Source organism: Papaver somniferum, unplaced genomic scaffold, assembly GCF_003573695.1.
Source record: "Papaver somniferum cultivar HN1 unplaced genomic scaffold, ASM357369v1 unplaced-scaffold_99, whole genome shotgun sequence".
In the NCBI taxonomy this organism is placed as follows: Eukaryota; Viridiplantae; Streptophyta; class Magnoliopsida; order Ranunculales; family Papaveraceae; genus Papaver; species Papaver somniferum.
The window spans coordinates 851,543-870,185 of NW_020653081.1; the positions used below are offsets into that span (position 1 = coordinate 851,543).

The 18,643-nt window shown below is 37.7% G+C and overlaps 2 long non-coding RNA genes across 5 annotated transcripts; both read left to right on the forward strand.

The window, feature by feature from the left end:
- The first annotated feature begins 9,474 nt into the window (after positions 1 to 9,474).
- Positions 9,475 to 14,776, forward strand: LOC113346201. 4 transcript variants are annotated; one of them, XR_003358447.1, is made up of 10 exons: positions 9,475 to 9,878; positions 10,026 to 10,200; positions 10,619 to 10,672; positions 10,866 to 11,444; positions 11,724 to 12,166; positions 12,293 to 12,463; positions 12,869 to 13,009; positions 13,164 to 13,310; positions 13,760 to 13,839; positions 14,285 to 14,776. It is a non-coding gene; the product is annotated as an uncharacterized LOC113346201 (long non-coding RNA). The 4 variants fall into 4 exon arrangements; XR_003358446.1 differs by having other exon boundaries at positions 10,866 to 10,938; positions 11,348 to 11,444; positions 11,724 to 12,463; XR_003358445.1 differs by having other exon boundaries at positions 11,724 to 12,463.
- A 522-nt stretch (positions 14,777 to 15,298) lies between these two features.
- LOC113346202 lies at positions 15,299 to 17,133 on the forward strand. The gene is made up of 3 exons (XR_003358449.1): positions 15,299 to 15,785; positions 15,869 to 15,973; positions 16,199 to 17,133. It is a non-coding gene; the product is annotated as an uncharacterized LOC113346202 (long non-coding RNA).
- Positions 17,134 to 18,643: the final 1,510 nt, after the last annotated feature.

An 18,643-nucleotide genomic window follows, 5' to 3' on the forward strand; every position in this document is an offset into this window, starting at 1 on the left:
TAAGATATGTGGTTGAATTTGTTTTCAAAAATACATCCAACATGGAGAACAATTATTCAGTAAGATACACGTTTGAATTTGTTTTCACTTACCATTACTTGATTTTGTAGTGTACTCTCCAACTAAGTCAGAAAATGGTACATTTGCTGCACATAAGCAAAGACACGCAACGCAGCGTGAGCGTCGTTCCATTTCAAGACCTACAAAAAATACCGTTTGCGTGACAGGCACAATAAGAAAATGATGAAGAAAATGATGAATACTCTGTACACGTTGAGAGAAAAAAAACAACCCGAACTCTAAAACGTGAATAGTTTTCGTCTTTAATTTCACTGTCAATGGCCACACAAACTCTTAATGATATTTTATCTCTTTATTAAGAAAATATGGTGGTTATGCCGTGGATAAAGACCACCATTTGATTTGGAGAGTATTTCGTGACCGTTAGATTTTTTTTTTTTTTCTATCGGGAGTAGTTCTGGGCCTTGGTTAGAGTGATTTGGGTCCGTGGATTCTATTTCTCAATGACGACCATCAGGCGAATGAAAAAAAGAAAAGAAGAAGAACTCATCGTTTCCTCAACTGTCTTTTGATTTCGAAAAAATTCTTCGTCTCCTCAACTCTGTCTTTTGATCTCAAGAACAACAACGATAAATAACCCTAATCTTTAACCTTGCGTCAATCTCAAGTAGTTGTTTCGAGGAGGATTATTTTCAGAATCTAGGGTTCTCTTTCCTCGCATTTTTAGGGGCCACTCAAAAGGATTTAGGGGCCATCAATTTATACCCATCCAAAGACTCTAGTTAAGGGGTACCCTATATGATATTGAAGTTACATAAATGCCCTTCTGGTAAAACCGTATAAAAACCAAATCAAAAAAAAATCTACTCATTTCAACTCTTCTTCTTCCAGTTTCATATCTTCCGATTGTGGAAGAAAAAAAACTTTCCTCGTTCAACCGAAACATCGTCGCGAATCGTAAAATCAAAACATCGTCGATTCGTTTATAAAACAATGGATAAGGGAAATGAAACCCACAAACCTAGAACCAAAAATGTTGCTCGGGGTATCGATCCAAAGATTGGGATTTTAGCAAGAAATAAAGAAATTCTTGCTGCAAATGAAGAAGAACGCGAAGAACGCGAAGAACAAGTACCCGGCAATGTAGTCGGTGGTGGCGATTCCGATAGTCAAACACTTCGTCAACTTCAAATGGCCCCAATTAGGTAAAAATCTATCATTTTTGGTGTTTATTTCGCTTTAATTCGTCGAATCGAGAAAAAAAATTTCTAGGGTTTTCGGTTATTTATCCAGATTCGGACGATATTCATGCTCATTTACTTCCGAATGTAGTCGTGTTCTTCATTTCTCAAGAACATCGACAGTATTCGGGAGAAAGATTTGATGATTATCTGCCGAATATTGGTGGCCATATCTTCCTGGATACAAACTGCTAATAATCGGTAGTTTAATGAATTTTCTGGCTACCGAATATGTTTAAGTAGACACAGAGTATTCGGAAGAACACTCACTACCGAATGTATATATTGAAAAAATCTCAAAATTTCTGATATAGGAAAAATCCCATTTTGGGGCCAGTATTTATTCGGAAGACAATATAATGTTTTATACCTCCGATTGTGTAGGATAAAATTTTAGAGTTTCTGAAACTCCAGTTGATGAATATTCGGTTGTAAACATGTTTAGTTATATTCCGATTGTTTTTCATTCGGAAAAAATATGTGTCTTCTTACTTCCGAATTTGTACATTCGGGTTATAGATGTGCACTTTGTCTTCCGATTGTGTAGGATGAAAAATTTACAGCTTCTGAACTCCAATTGATGCATATTCGGTTATAAACATGTTTAGTTATATTTCGATTGTTTAGTATTCGGGAACAGTATGTGTCTTTTTACTTCCGAATGTGTTCATTCGGGTTATATTTCCATACTTTGTCTTCCGATTGTATAGTTTGTAAATATTGTTCCTTTCTTTGTTGTTTAGACAAAGTCGAGAAAGGAGGAAGAAAGTGACAGCTAGTGCTAGGAGGGAAAGGAGCGCCAAAGATAATTCAAGTGCTCAACAAAGCTTATAAGAACAATGCAGTCAACAAGGAGTGCAACCAAGTGCTGAACAAGTAGAACAACAAGGCAGTGAACAAGGGGTGCAACCAAGTGTTGAACAAGCCGCTCAACAAAGTGCAGAACCAACTGCTCCACAAGTTACACCCCCCATGAAATTGAACCAGTTGATCCAGTGCCAAGAGTAGAAGAAGAAGGACAACCAAGTGGTACCCAAAAAGCCAAAAAAAAAAGATGGTGTAAAGAAGGATATTGCTAAGAAAGCATCACATCTTGTCCCTCAGCACTTGAAGAAGAAGGGTATTCCAGCAGGCACAATCCTTGGGCTACCGGCGGATGGAGGAAAATTGCTATTTGGATACAAAGACTCATGGGCCAGAGAAATATACGAAACCGAGGTAATAAAATTACTATTTTTTATTAATGTATTGTCTATGTGTTATATCGTAATATTGTATTAAGTTTTTTTATGTACTTTAATAGGATCATCAAGATGCGGTCCGTCTACTCAAACCTACCGCCGCACCAACAAAAATGCTTGCGTGGCCTTTATCCGGTGAATGTGAAAGGTTCAAGTCAATTGTTGCCAACTCGGGGTTAGCTAATGCCGCCGAGAATTCATTGTTGGAACATGATCGTGTGGCCATATCGGCGTTCGTGGAGAGAATGTATCCTGAGACCGATACTTTCCATATGCCGTTTGGGGAGATGACGATTACTCCGGATGATGTTGTGCAGATTCTTAACCTTCCCGACCAAGGCACAGCTGTGAAGTTTAACTACACAAAGCAGTTAAGTTGGGCACAACTTTATGCTCTAACTAAAAGTGCTTAGGTTGGGATGAAGAGACAACAACAGCAGAGTTTAGGAGGCATGCAAGTTACAGAACAAGACAGATCAACATTACAGCTTTGATGAATATGTTCGAGGCACCTTGGAGAAGGAAAAGAATGGAACGTTAACTGATGAGCAAGTGAACCACGCTGCCACCGCATATCTCCTTTGTGTATTGGGATGTGTCATATTCCCCAATACTTCTGGCAACCGGATCGACGCCAACCTTATACAACTTTTGGATCCTCTCCATGAAGTCGGTGACTATTCTTGGGGCACGGCATGCCTAGCATTCTTGATGGAAGAGTTGAGAAAGGCTTCGAGGCTAGGAACCTGCCAAGTTGCCGGGAATGTGGCTCTATTGCAGGTTTTTTCTTTAACTCTATAACTCACTCTATAGTTATTCAGTAGACAATACATATGATGCATATCCATAACTCCAAATGACGCATATTCGGTAGGAAATTATCCATCTCTATTTCCGAATGTTTGGTATTCGGTGGTTAGGTACTTACTTTGTTTTCCGATTATATACAATCGGAAATATTTTTTTGATATTAGAACCGAATATACAGGCCAGAAAAACTATAGGTTACTGAACTCCAAATGACGCATATTCGTTAGGAAATGATCCACCTCTATTTCCGAATGTTTGGTATTCGGTGGATAGGTATTCAGTTTTAGTTCCGATTATATATAATCGGAAATAAAGTTTGGAAATTACTACCGAATATACAGGCCAGAAAAACTATAGGTTACTGAACTCCAAATGACGCATATTCGGTAGGAACTGATCCATCTCTATTTCCGAATGTTTGGTATTCGGCGGATAGGTATTCAGTTTTATTTTCGATTATATATAATCGGAAATAAAGTTTGGAAATTACAACCGAATATGCACAATCTATTTACTAAAACTTGGTTTCTTATGTATATAGGCATGGATCTATAACCACTTCCCTATCCTGAAGTTGGCCGGAGAGAACCCGGGGTGGTGCAAAGGTACTCCTAGAGGAAAAAAGTATATATTTGAAGACAACCGTTCTAGGACAAAAGAGCAGCAGTTGATTCGCATGAGGGAGATTTGGGACCAATTGAAGGCCTCAGACGTATGCTTTGATCCATACAAGGAAGATCGATCGATCCAGTGGGCATATAAATGTTCGGTCGGACTTGTCCCTTTATTTTGGACCGTTGTGGCACCCCACAGGATATGTGATGTATAACCCCTCTAGGGTGATGCGACAACACGGGTATATACAACAGCAACCTGTGGAGAAAATGGGGGATTACTACAAATTGGAGTTGGAGTTGTGCTCTTCTAGTGGTGATAATCTCACGATTGTTCACACAGGCCCACCTAATGTTCTTGATAACTGGGATAAGAGGAATGACTTCATTATCGACACTGGTAGACGAACCACCCGAGGTGATGAAAATTCTCCAGACTATATGAGTTGGTATAACAAGGTATCACATCCTTTGGTTATCCGTGAAATCAAATCCAACACTACTGCGGCGGGTTCAAGTTATAATTGTATCATCAAAGACAAACCAGCTGGTTATGATAGACTGGTGCGTGTTCTTATATTTTTGTTCATTTTATATTATTCCTATAAATCTTAGGTAATTACCGTTTGATGTTATGTCATTACGTATAAAAAACAGGTGAATAGGTTCAAGCGTGTTTCCGAAATGTTAACTGCATGCCTGAAGAGCGGAGATCCCATGCCAGCTGAGAAGATCAAAGAGGCTAGAGATCTAGTTGATAATATGGATAACGAAGATTATGCTGACCAGTTTGGGGAGAAAGTCACGAAGAGGCATCAGCCCAAGGTGGAAGTATCAAAGACGGGTAAAAGAACTCGAGCTTCATCGAGCGCTGAAGTTGCTCCAACTGAAGCTGCTCCAACTGAAGGTGCTCAAACCCGTGGCCGTGCAGGACTGGGAGGTAGTCACGGTCGTAAATTAAAGAAGAGCAGATAAATGACAATGATTTTTGTTGTACATTCGGAAATTTGTTTGGGTAACTAAGTGATGAGTGCTAAAAAGTGCATATTTTTATATATTTTTCTTGGCATTAAACTCATCTTTTGTGCATTAATTCTACATTTTATCCCATATTCTGTATTTTCATTGTTTTCAAGAATAAATATTTTTATTAATTAATTTTGCATTTTTAGGTACTAAATAAAGACTAGATGAATAGCGGAGCGAAAAGAGCAGAAAAGTGGTGAAAAGCCGGGAGGAACTTCACAAGGAAGCCACGAAGAATGTTGTGCACAAGACCAAAAGGCTAGAAGTGGGATTGAAGAGGAAGAATTGTTCTTAAAGAAGATATGGGCTTGGCATACCCAAGGCCCAAAACCCTCACCCAAATCCAATTCCTAAATCCATACCCGTTTCCCTTTCTAGCCGTCAGATTGGATCATCTCAGCATCCTACGGTCGCTTCATCGTCGTGCATCAAAATCTGAAGATTCTGCTTCACACTACAGCACCTAACTCCATCTTGAGCCGTCAGTTTCGTTGTATTTTTGCATCCAACGGTCGCTCAAGATCTGCCTCCATCTAGCCGTTAGATCCAACTCATCTCATATCATCCAACGGTCTCGGTGGGTCCGCTCAACACTCTAGAACCCTAACCTATTTACCCTAAACCAAACAATTCCTAAGAGAAACTCTATCGAGTTCTCTTCCTCCTTCCCCTCTTCTTCACAACGCCATACCACCACCATTTCCACCACCTGCTCCGCCACCAACTCTCTGTCACCACCTCAACCATCATCATAACCACCACGTCCATCAAAGGAACCTAATCCCATCATTTTCCCTTCTCCTTAGCCACCTATTTTCTCAATTTTTGTACGTTTTCTATCAGAAACCCTAGCGTGTAAAATTGGGAATTAGGTCGAAATTGAGAAGCAATTGGAGGCGTGGGGAGCAGGAGAATACGAATAAGAAGTATGGGTAGACGATTGATTCGTCTCATCACAGTTGGTGAGTAAAAAAATCAAAACCCTAATTTTACTGTTAATTTGGGGATTTTTGGGATTGAGCTTGCATGTACAAATTGAAGGCATGGGTTGCATCAGGAGAGGAAATAAAGGCACGGGTAAAGAGTTATAATTGCTATCAGTGATTAGGTAAAACCTAATTTTGATTTCACCAAACCCTAATTTCACTGTTTTGGGTAAAAGGGTGTTAACCCTAAAGTTGGTTTGTGTATAAATAGGGATGATGGGTATGTGTTAGAAGTATGCCTGGGCTAGCCAGAGCTTCACCCAAGAGGACTGGAATAGCCAGTTCCTCAACTGTGTTATTTTCAATTGTTTTTCACTGTCAATTATGTTCATGATGTTTTAATTCCATCTGCTAGGGTTTAGATGAAGCTCTAGTTTGTTACTTATTATTCATGCTAATGGCATTAATCTTGTTGTGCTTAAATGTTTAAATTGAAACTCAGTCTTATGGCTTCAACACTAGCCTTTCACAGTGAATGTCATGCATCCATTGTAGTTAGAACACTCCAGTGTTGTAGAACTGCAGCTCATGATTCATTACACATCTTGACCCTTTGATCAGCTGTGCCTTAAACAGACATCTGATGCTTTGGAGAAGATACCTTAGCTGTTGTGATTGATTTATTCATATAGGAGGTACCTTAGATACACAGAAGACTTGCGTCTCCCCTGTTATCAACTATAAGGACAAGGTTAGGATCACTAGTATAATAACTAGTATAAGTTAGTGGTGGATTCACTGCCCTAGTACCTTCATTCTTAGTGTTTACACTCTGTGTTCTTTGGCTCACTGCCACTGAAGTTCACATTCTTGTTTACTGTCACTGCTTAGTTTAGAATAGTTTAGGAAACTTCAACTTACACACACAAGTCTCTGTGGATCGACTCGCACTTGCACACACTACATCACGACACCGTGCACTTGCGGTTATAACATGTAGGCTTCTTATTCTCTTATTTTACACACATTCCCAAGCCTACCACTAAGTTAGACAGTTCAAATGACAATGATTTGTGTGGTATATTCGGAAGTTTTGGTAACTAATTTAACTTCCGATTATTTCAAAGACAAAATTTGAAAAGTATAAGTTTTTCCAAATTCTGATTTTTGGGCCATCGTACATTCGGAACTTTACAAAAAACCTATCCTCCGAATATCACAAGTTCAAAACAAACCACGACATGGCTCAAGGTGGTTCCAAGGGCCAATATTGAAGGTTAGACAACCCATATTCGGAAGTTTTTGTAACTAATTTAACTTCCGATTATTTCAAAGACAAAATTTGAAAAGTATAAGTTTTTCCAAATTCTGATTTTTGGGCCATCGTACATTCGGAACTTTACAAAAAACCTATCCTCCGAATATTACAAGTTCAAAACAAACCACGACATGGCTCCAGGTGGTTCCAAGGGCCAATATTGAAGGTTAGACAGCCCATATTCGGAAGTTTTGGTAACTAATTTAACTTCCGATTATTTCAAAGACAAAATTTGAAAAGTATAAGTTTTTCCAAATTCTGATTTTTGGGCCATCGTACATTCGGAACTTTACAAAAAACCTATCCTCCGAATATTACAAGTTCAAAACAAACCACGCCATGGCTCCAGGTGGTTCCAAGGGCCAAGATTGAAGGTTAGACAGCCCATACTCGGAAGTTTTGGTAACTAATTTAACTTCCGATTATTTCAAAGACAAAATTTGAAAAGTATAAGTTTTTCCAAATTCTGATTTTTGGGCCATCGTACATTCGGAACTTTACAAAAAACCTATCCTCCGAATATTACAAGTTCAAAACAAACCACGCCATGGCTCCAGGTGGTTCCAAGGGCCAATATTGAAGGTTAGACAGCCCATATTCGGAAGTTTTGGTAACTAATTTAACTTCCGATTATTTCAAAGACAAAATTTGAAAAGTATAAGTTTTTCCAAATTCTGATTTTTGGGCCATCGTACATTCGGAACTTTACAAAAAAATTATCCTTCGAATATTACAAGTTCAAACAAACCACGCCATGGCTCCAGGTGGTTCCAAGGGCCAATATTGAAGGTTAGAAAACCCATATTCGGAAGTTTTGGTAACTAATTTAACTTCCGATTATTTCAAAGAAAAATTTGAAAAGTATAAGTTTTTCCAAATTCTGATTTTTGGGCCATTGTACATTCGGAACTTTACAAAAAACCTATCCTCCGAATATTATAAGTTCAAAACAAACCACGCCATGGCTCCAGGTGGTTCCAAGGGCCAATATTGAAGGTTAGACAGCCCATATTCGGAAGTTTTGGTAACTAATTTAACTTCCGATTATTTCAAAGACAAAATTTGAAAAGTATAAGTTTTTCCAAATTCTGATTTTTGGGCCATCGTACATTCGGAACTTTACAAAAAAACTATCCTCCGAATATTACAAGTTCAAAACAAACCACGCCATGGCTCCAGGTGGTTCCAAGGGCCAATATTGAAGGTTAGACATCCCATATTCGGAAGTTTTGGTAACTAATTTAACTTCCGATTATTTCAAAGACAAAATTTGAAAAGTATAAGTTTTTCCAAATTCTGATTTTTGGGCCATCGTACATTCAGAACTTTACAAAAAAATTATCCTCCGAATATTACAAGTTCAAAACAAACCACGCCATGGCTCCAGGTGGTTCCAAGGGCCAATATTGAATGTTAGACAGCCCATAATCGGAAGTTTTGGTAACTAATTTAACTTCCGATTATTTCAAAGACAAAATTTGAAAAGTATAAGTTTTTCCAAATTCTGATTTTTGGGCCATCGTACATTCGGAACTTTACAAAAAAATTATCCTCCGAATATTACAAGTTCAAAACAAACCACGCCATGGCTCCAGGTGGTTCCAAGGGCCAATATTGAAGGTTAGACAGCCCATATTCGGAAGTTTTGGTAACTAATTTAACTTCCGATTATTTCAAAGACAAAATTTGAAAAGTATAAGTTTTTCCAAATTCTGATTTTTGGGCCATCATACATTCGGAACTTTACAAAAAAATTATCCTCCGAATATTACAAGTACAAAAAAAACTGTTTCCTGGAACCAAACCACACCATAATCGGAAAGAAAGTTGACTCATAACATAACCGAATATTACAATCGGTAGGTTGTTTAACAAAATAATCTATCGATTTCGTATAATCGGCTAGTTTTTATATTAATAATACTCCGATTACATCCATTACATAAAGTTCAAACGGCCTTAACCTTACAATTGCGTCAAAAACACCTAAATCCATACTCCTAATTGACCATAAAAGTATTAAAACAGATCATAACTTCCAGTGACCATAGAAATTGTCCCTCTTGATTTTGTAGCATCCTTCATGTTCAAATCGTTTCCCGTAGAGGTCCACATACCGGCGATCCGCAAGATTTCTCTGAAATTACGAATGAGTAACAAGTTAGTACTAACTTTTGTTAATGTGAGTTGGAGTTACAAAGATACTTACTCGTTTTTCATACGTCCACCAAGGAAAAGCGTTCTTAACAAACCGTTCCTCGTCTTCAAGTTTGTCAATCTCCTTATCGAGCGCATTCTTTCTCATCTTAATGTCATTGGATGATCTTCGAATTCGATTACCATCTAAGGAGGCAAGAATGAGAATGGGTTAATTGGAGATGGGGGTTTGAGAGTTCTTGGATGATGATATGAGTTGGGTTGAGATAGATTGGCAACCAGATGAAGAATTCGATCGAGAAAAAATATTCCAGGTCCAAATATTTCTCTATTTTTTTCCCTATCAATTTCAATTGAATTTCGATTTCAGAATTACTTATACAATGGGTAGTTGCAAAGCTGTTGTTGGTATTGCTACCAGAGAAGCTACAACAATGGGGCAATGGATTCTGGTGTGTATACTCTGAGACTTGCAGGGACTGAATTTGGGATTGCAACTGTTGGTGATGGCTGAGCAGATACATGTAAGTAGATGTTGATGCTGTGTGTGAATCTTTAATGGGATTTGAATCTGAGTCGGAGCTGATAGAATTGAAATTAGGAGGAACAAAATTACAAACCTAACTAATCCAAACCAATTTGATTGTATTTGTGCATTATGCTTATTGTAGGTACCTAAAGGTCATGATTTGTGCATCAGGGTAGTTGAACAATGGCGCTTGACAAGAAGGCAACGATATATGTTAGCAATCACTACATAACAGAATATCCTTTCATGCTGAATGTAGAAGGTCTAGAAGAAGCCCAATTTGATGTGGAATTAATTCACTAATATTCTTTATTCAGGTAAATCGTCGGCCAAGTCCTGTTGCCTTTGGTGGTGATCATTGAATCATTGAACTTCAAAAACTACATCTAAAGGAACTAATTTCAACAGTAAGAGTCTAAGTGATATACAGTCAACTGCCAGTGTGAATTTATAAGGATTTTCAAAATACCAAATTGTTTCAAATTAAGTGATTTGATAATTGTGTTTCATTAAAGATTTCATCTTTCAAGTTCATCTAAAATGGATAAGTTGAAAGTTCAGTGTTCAAATTTTCAAGTTATTTTTGTAAAGCTAAGTTTGCGAAAAATTTAGGGCGGTCTTGCCGGTAGAACCAAAAATATACAGGGACAACCATTCATGCTTTAATATTTGTTGCAGGAGTTTTTGAGGCGTTTTTTGATACTCGCTTAACATGCCCATTTTTTTAAAATGCAGATTTTTTAAAGGGGAATAATGGATACAAGAACCTTCTTAAGAGTGCATTGACAGGTATGTCATTAGATAGTTTGTCATACTGAATGACAAGACAAGTTTTAATTCGTATTTCTTAAAGTAGCTGCTATACTCATTTCGGCACTTGCTTTTTCCCTCTGTCTATGCAACATCTGAACTTTGCTTCTTCATCTTCACATTCGTGTCATCCTCATAGTCATAATTCTCTTCTCATGTTACAAATTTTCAGGTGGTTGTAGTTGCTGAGATCAGTCTGAAAATAAAGGAAAAGGGCGTGAGTGTCTATTCACGTGGCTTAGAAGGTAAAATTTCAGTTATAATGTGTTTTCTCCCCTTTTGAATCTCCTGGAAGGGCTGTTAAAAATACTGGATAATTTCCGCATTGCGCCAAAACTAACTTGGAGAGGTCTTTCATGTTTTTACTTCATAAGTAGTGCAGGCTCTTTATATAACCGTATACTCAAAATATTTGGAGTTATCTGCAGCAATACCTAATTGAAGGATTTGCCAAAAAAATATGTGTGTAATGACAAATGTGATCTTGGCATTTTAAGCATCGTTTTACAGTTGATAGACTGACATAGTTAGCTTTTCCATTTATATTTGTTTTGGTGTCCACCCTACCAAATTAAAGCTACTTTCGCACCCTAACACATTCTGTATGGTGGTACTCATAACCAACACCTGTTCTTATGTATGCCCAAATGATAGAAGAAGCAGATCAGGTGAAGCTATCAGATTTTTTGGTGAGAATGAATTCAACCAGATGCACATGCGGGACTCTTATATGTGGCTTCTGTAAAACTTGGTAAGTCATTCTTGATCTAGCCCGTGTAACGAACCCATCATCGTCACGTCATCATTTGTTTCTAGAGGTTTACTATCTTTATGTGGGTACTCATAATATATTTTAAATTCATTCTTATGAATGTTTTCTAGATAATCAAATGAGTAAGTTATCTTTCATGAATTCAGTTTCGACTTATGTGACTTTTACTACTAATTCCATATGATGCATCTCATAAACCATGTGTGACAAGAACATGATTCATAGATCGTAATTATGAAAATTATGTTCTTTTTGTAGCTGCAGTAGGGGAAGGTACCTGCATCAACTTTTTAGAAGATATAGAAATATCCACGGGGCTAGAGAGGCTGCTCTACATTGGGTTTGGAGATAAACTAATGTGCTTATCAAGTGACATTTTCAGCTAATTCTTTAGCCTATTTGTGGTGTAAAGTCGTCTACATTTTGAACCTGTGTTTCCCCTTTTAAAATTCATACAGATGGTAATATATGGACCATGTCCACAAACCACGAGCAAACACAGAACATGAAACAAATTTAGGAAGCCTCTTTACATAGATTAGCATTGTTCCTACAGAATAGATTTAGGTCATTGCGCAGTGTGTTGGGATTAACAGCCTTTCTCCCAGTGTCGCACTTGCTCTTCTCCTCATGTGGAGTATATTACCTGTTTTCTGGTGTAGGATATCCCCAGAACGAGCAAAGCGAGAACTGCCATCAAGGTAGTAGAGTATAACCCAATTCATATCCAACACAACCTTTTCTTTATTTCCTAGGCAGCTTCTATGAAATTGGGTATTGCGGAGTTTCTTCATTTCTTTCCCATTTCTCATTGTTATTTATTACAGATTAGTTTTCTACTCAATCATGAGTTTTTAGACGATCAGTTGCATTCAATTCAGAATGAAAAACCATCAGCTACTACTACTTCTAGATAACGAAATGGATGATGGAGGGAGCTTATTAAAATCTGCCATTTCTGATCAATATCCGGAACAGCAACAACTTCAGTCAATCAGGTAACATCACTGGCAAACCCATATTGTTTGCGTGTCTCTGTTTAATCGATATGCATATAGATGCCTTAACCGGGCTAGCAAAGTTCTTTTATGTGTTTTAGATAGCCTTGAAGGTGTGGATTTATATCATGACAGATACTGTGAAATTTTCGGAATGATATTAGACACCTCTTTGTCCTTTTGAAATTGTCGGAAGGATATTACATACCTCTTTGTCCTTTTAACGGTACAGTGTTAAAGTAATTTCTGAGATGGTCAGAAATTAATTGATTGCTTGTAGCAAACTTTTGGCTTAAACTAATTGATGAGATTCAGAGACGGTTGTTACTGATATGGTAAAGTGGGTTTTGCATTGGAGGCAATAATTATGTTTAGTAACTACATTACTGTCTTTTCTAATTTCAGATATGAACTCAAGTTGCGCCAATCAGTTTGGTATACAAGAGGTACTCATAAATAAGACCTACAGAACTCAAGAGTAAAGATCCAGTGTTACAAAGTCATCACGAATAGTCTGGAGACAATATCTAATCGGAGTATTCATTGGTACTCTTCTTCCCCTTTTGCACTTCAGTGATTCCTTGATTCAAGTCTTCATAAGTTATCAATTTGAGTACGAGTTGTAGCCTTTTACATTATCTTGGTTGGTTTAATGTTTGCATAAACTAACACCCCACTCCTCTATGTTTCTTTTTTCTAGGTAATGTCGGGAAATAACTACGACTGGTCTGAATCCTCATTGTTAAAAGAAGTTAAGTACTGATAGAATCTGAGGTAAAAGTTGATCCTAATTCGGTACGATGGCAATGACTTCCAGTACAATATGGCTGCTTGCAGCAATCAAGAGGTATTCAGTTCGATATTATCATGTAATCAGCGGGTTTAGCTGAATTATTAATGGACGTCTGATCTGAGTTTTTCCGTGGTTCTATTTTTTATGAGTTGTACCTTTTTTTGCAATTGATTGCAACTACTAAATTGGTCACTTTGAGGTTTAATATTTTTTTTTTAATCAGGAGATGAAAAATTAAGATTAAGATTAAATTTTTGTTTTATTCGGCTTGGTTGTGTATATCATAGATTTGAGAAACTAAGATTTAATTTTCGTCTTGCATGGATTCTTTGGGTCTAACTTCCTTAAATTGATAGTTCTATCATGTGTGAACCGTGAACGTGTCTTAGAACTTTAGCTTTACAATAGGACAAAAAGAGTTGGTGTGTCTGAAAATTGAGTGTTACTGTTCCCCATCCTATGTATTATCCACCTGATTCATTACCGTAATTCTATTTTCGCAGAGCTGATGCAGCTGTGATTAATTACAATCTTTAAAAGACAATCTCTGTCTGCTAATTACACGATTACCTAAACATATATGGTAATTTCTTACACGATTAATTTCGGCTATTTTAAAGTGGGGACTGTATTTTCGTCTAGATATTGATGAATTTCAGGTTTCTTAATTCTATCCAATTTTGATTTATGTGTCACAATTAAATCTGGTGCTTTTAGTTTTTAGCCGGTATTGATATATTCATGGGATATCTGCGTTACAAAACAGTACATAAGAAGTTGATTACTGATCAAATTTATAGACCTCATATCAACAAGCAGAAAAGATAATGGGCTGCTCCTTCTGACCAGTTCACATGAATATGAGTCATGTTCCTTGAGTTTCCTGTATAATTATGTTTCTTGATTACAAACGAACTCTTTCTATCTTATAGCTTTCTCTTTCCCTGTTGCCTTTCAATCTGGAATGGATGTGAACTAAAATTAAAAAAAGAAAGAAAGAGCTGATGGTAACTTGGTTACTATTGCAGGTGAAGATATATGTAAAGTAGATTGTAAACCAAAACCCGATGAGACAACATAGACGTGTTAAAGTAAAGAAGAAGAAAAATTCTGAACTTGCTAGAGAATGGTGGAGGGAAGCGAATTCTACTGGTGGTGGTTAGGAGGATGAGATAATTGGTGCAGAGATGAAGGTATGAATGTTGATATTAAAAATAAGAAGAAAAGGGGTTGGAGTAGAAAGTAGTACAGGGGGATGGAAGTATTAGTCGAGATTGGGCAAGTGGATTAATCCATAAAAGTGGCTTGAGGTATTAAATGCACAGTGTGTTACATCGTTTCTGAATATGGTGGTGGGGTGGACTTTTATAGAAATGTGGTGTCATAGACCCAGCTATATGGCCTGTTCACCTATTTCGACAACATTTTTTCTGTTAATTTCTAAGTTTTTATTTTAAGAGCCTGTAAGGACTATAAGACCTTATGGCCTGCACTTTTGTCACTTTCGAACTATGTTATGGAATCTTTTCTTTCAGAGGGATTTTGCCGGAATACGTTTTGGACTGTCGATGGAGTTCAACATTGAGGCACTCTTGACTATTTATTTGGTATCATTGATTTTACAGGTGATTTACGCTTTTCTTTAGCACCATGCATATTGTTGTCTCCTTTTTTGCATCTCTATGAACTTCTGAGATTCTCAATTGTCTTTTTTGACAGTTCCTCCGATGAATATTGCTTTGGCGCCTTGATATACATATTAGAGGTTGTGAATGTAAAGGATTTTATTAGTCTGTATCACCTGCTATTTGGTGGCAGGCACTAAGAAACTTTTCTATATTTGGATTTGTATGATTTGGTTCATGTTTTCGCAGTTACGTTCTATGACTCATTTTTTGCTGGTGTTATTTTTACCTTGGCTACTGCTGATAATCCCGGCTTCTTAATTTTTCATGGACATTAGAGTTGGCAGTAGTTGCCAGGGCAAGTTGAATCAATGGCAACATCGTGTTCGGGATCAGGATGTGAGGTGATTACAGAATTTCAGGTTGAGACTGAGTTGGAGTGTGAGAATCAAGATACTACGTGATTCTGGAAACTTCGGTGTTGGGCGTGACTTCCTGGTGCATAAGAGTTTCCAGTATTACATCGCTTCTTGGTTGCTCATATTAGATGAATACCAAGTCCCCGAGCCTCATGTTGAAATGTTTGTCTACCAGGTTTGCCAATTTGATTAGATGTATGTGTGTTCTCATGGGAATGTGAAACTCCCATTCCGAAGATATCGTAACTCCTAATATCACTTCCCATGGAGTATTTGTTCATGAAAATTGAGGAAAGAGAAACGGAAGGTGGAAACTTCTACAATCTGAAATGAGCATCCATACGAAGGTGTCCAGACTAAGGTCATCAAAGACAATGATAGGGAAGAGAAGTAATTTAGGAAAATTTCTTCTCCTTGACATCTGGAGAAGAATGACAAACCAGTTGATCTAAGGTGTCCAAGGGATGGATTATGTGCCTGAGCTGGTGATTTAAATGATGCACTTGCATTTTTTTTCACTTAATCTTTTGATCTCCGTGAAAGGTATGTGCTAACTCTTTTAATGCAGATGGATAATGCTTTAATTGATGATCGAGGATACATGTGGACTTCAGTCAGACTGTTTCTAAGCTGTGGTCTCAATACAAGCGTAAAGAGCATCAAACTGGTAAAGGTATGACCTTGACGGAAAACTCATTTTGTAGCACATAATGTACAGTTGCTCTTAACTTGCAATAATAGTGGGCCATATGCTTAAAGTAACTTTAGTTCATTGTCCCTTGGGTTACTTATTAATTCTATGTTCTGGACAATGCAATTGATGATTTTCCAACTGAATTTCTTTTGGAGTTGAACATGTACGCGTAAATAATGTGATTTTTTTGTTGTCAAATTGAAGGGAGAGATACCACTGCCGACTTTGATGGTGTTGTAGATAATAAAAGTAACATAGACCTCATGCAATGTTTTTGCGTAGGGGGATGTTGAATGTGGACGAGCTTCTGAACCTCCAACTGTTATCCCTGACAAGTTGAAGGAAGATTGAACTGATGCGTATGGTACTATAAATGTTAGGTTAAATTTTTATGCGTGTGTTGATCGAAATTCTGCAGGGAAGGAGCTGTGTTCAAGCATAAGAATCAAATTAAACGCATCCCTTCATCACCAGCAACGGGCACACAAGCTGTTTGTATAAATTCCTGAATGAGGTTTGAAGTTGCGTGAAAAGTTATTTGAGATAATATCGAAGTAGGCTGTTTTGGAACTTTGGTCTATTGTAGAAACGTGCGGAGTACATATACAACGATGAATGTGCAGACTTGCACTCTGCATTTTTTTTTGCTCGGCTACTTGCACATCTGCATAGAGTTTTAGAATTGATTTAATTTTGTTTATAGAGAAAAATAATGTTATGTGGAGAAGAGTTGTTGCTATCACAGTTCACTTCCACAGTATACGAATCAATGCAACCACGCTAACTGTAAACCAGTAAGCCTATCTTGCCTGACGGTTAGATAGAAGAGGATAAATACCAAAGTATTTGGTAGGGGAGTCAACGTTAAGAAGTGAATGTGTTTTGTTGATTTGGCATTTACTTGAACTGCAGTTGAAACCCATAAATGGACTAATCGCAAAAAAGAACAATTCGTCACAGGGAAAGTGGCTGATAACTTTGAAGGTTTATCCTTTCTATATTACTTCATGGAAAGCGATTACTGCCTAGTGCCTACCTAGCTATAGAGTTCGTACCGACCGTGACATACACGGAAGGGCAATTAATTTCTTTTAAAATGTATCAGCAATTTCATTCTTAATTATTATTGTTAATAGTGAGCACACCTACGGATCTATAGAGCTACTAGCAAATTTAAGTTGTGGTATTTCCACGAAGAGATAGTTAAATCGATAAGATGGAAGGGACCCGCTCCTAATTAAATCTGCCTTCAAATTTTCTCCACCGCCAGAACCTATCCGGTTACTGTGATCCAACTCATAAAATACGTTATTGTACCGAACTAACTAACACACTTTAATATGACACGACCAATTAAATATTGAGATTATTCTGTTATGATCCAACTAACTAAATATGCTCCCTACTATCTACCTTTAAATTTTCTCTATCGCCGAGGCCGTAAACGCCGACCCAAACCGGCTACTATGATCCAACTAATTAAACACGCTACTCTGACCCGACTAACTAACACATTATAATATGACACGACCAACTAAATATTATGACTTTTCTGCTATGACCTGACTAACTAAATATGCTCCCTACTGTTATAGACAGGACCAACTAACACACTAATTTTAATGTAGGCACTACATTTGTCTTTAAATTTTTTCCACCATCGCCCTATCCGGCTAATATTATCCAACTAATTAAACACGCTACAGTGACCCGACTGACTAACACATTATATAATATGAAACGACCAACTAAATATTTGGATCGTTCTACTATGACCCGACTAAATAAATATGCTGCGGACTATTATAGACAGGACCAACTAACACACTAATTAAAATGTGGTACTATATCTGCCTTTAAATTTTCTCGACCGCCGGGACCATAGGACCCGGCTCCCTACGACTACTATGATCCAACCAATTAAACACTCTACAGTGATCCTACTGACTAACACATTATAATATGACACGACCAACTAAATATTGGGACCGCTCTACTATGACCCGACTAACTAAATATGCTGCCGACTATTATAGACAGGACCAACTAACACACTAATTCAAATGTGGTCACTACATCTGCCTTTAAATTTTCTCGACCACCGGGGCCGCAGGACCCGGCCCCTCCGGTTACTATGATCCAACTAATTAAACACGCTTCAATGACCCGGCTAACTAACACAGTATAATATGACACGATCAACTAAATATTGGGACCGCTCTGCTATGACCCGACTAACTAAATATGCTCCTGACTATTATGGATATGACCAACTAACACACTATTTTAAATGTGGGCACTACATCTGCCTTCAGATTTTCTCGACCACCGGGCCTGTAGGACCTCTAGGGCTATAGGATCCGGCCCCTCCGGCTACTATGATCCAACTAATTAAACACGCTATAGTGACCAGACTAACTAACACCCTATAATATGACACGATCAACTAAATATTGAGGCTGTTTTTTATCACCCGACTAACAAAACATGCTCCTAAATATTTTAGACCGGACCAACTAACGTAGTAATTTAAATGTGGGCACTAAAACTGCCTTTAAATTTTCTGGACTGCCGGGGCCGTAGGACCCGGCCCCTCCGGTTACAATGATCCAACTAATTAAACACGCTAAAATAACCCGACCAACTAAC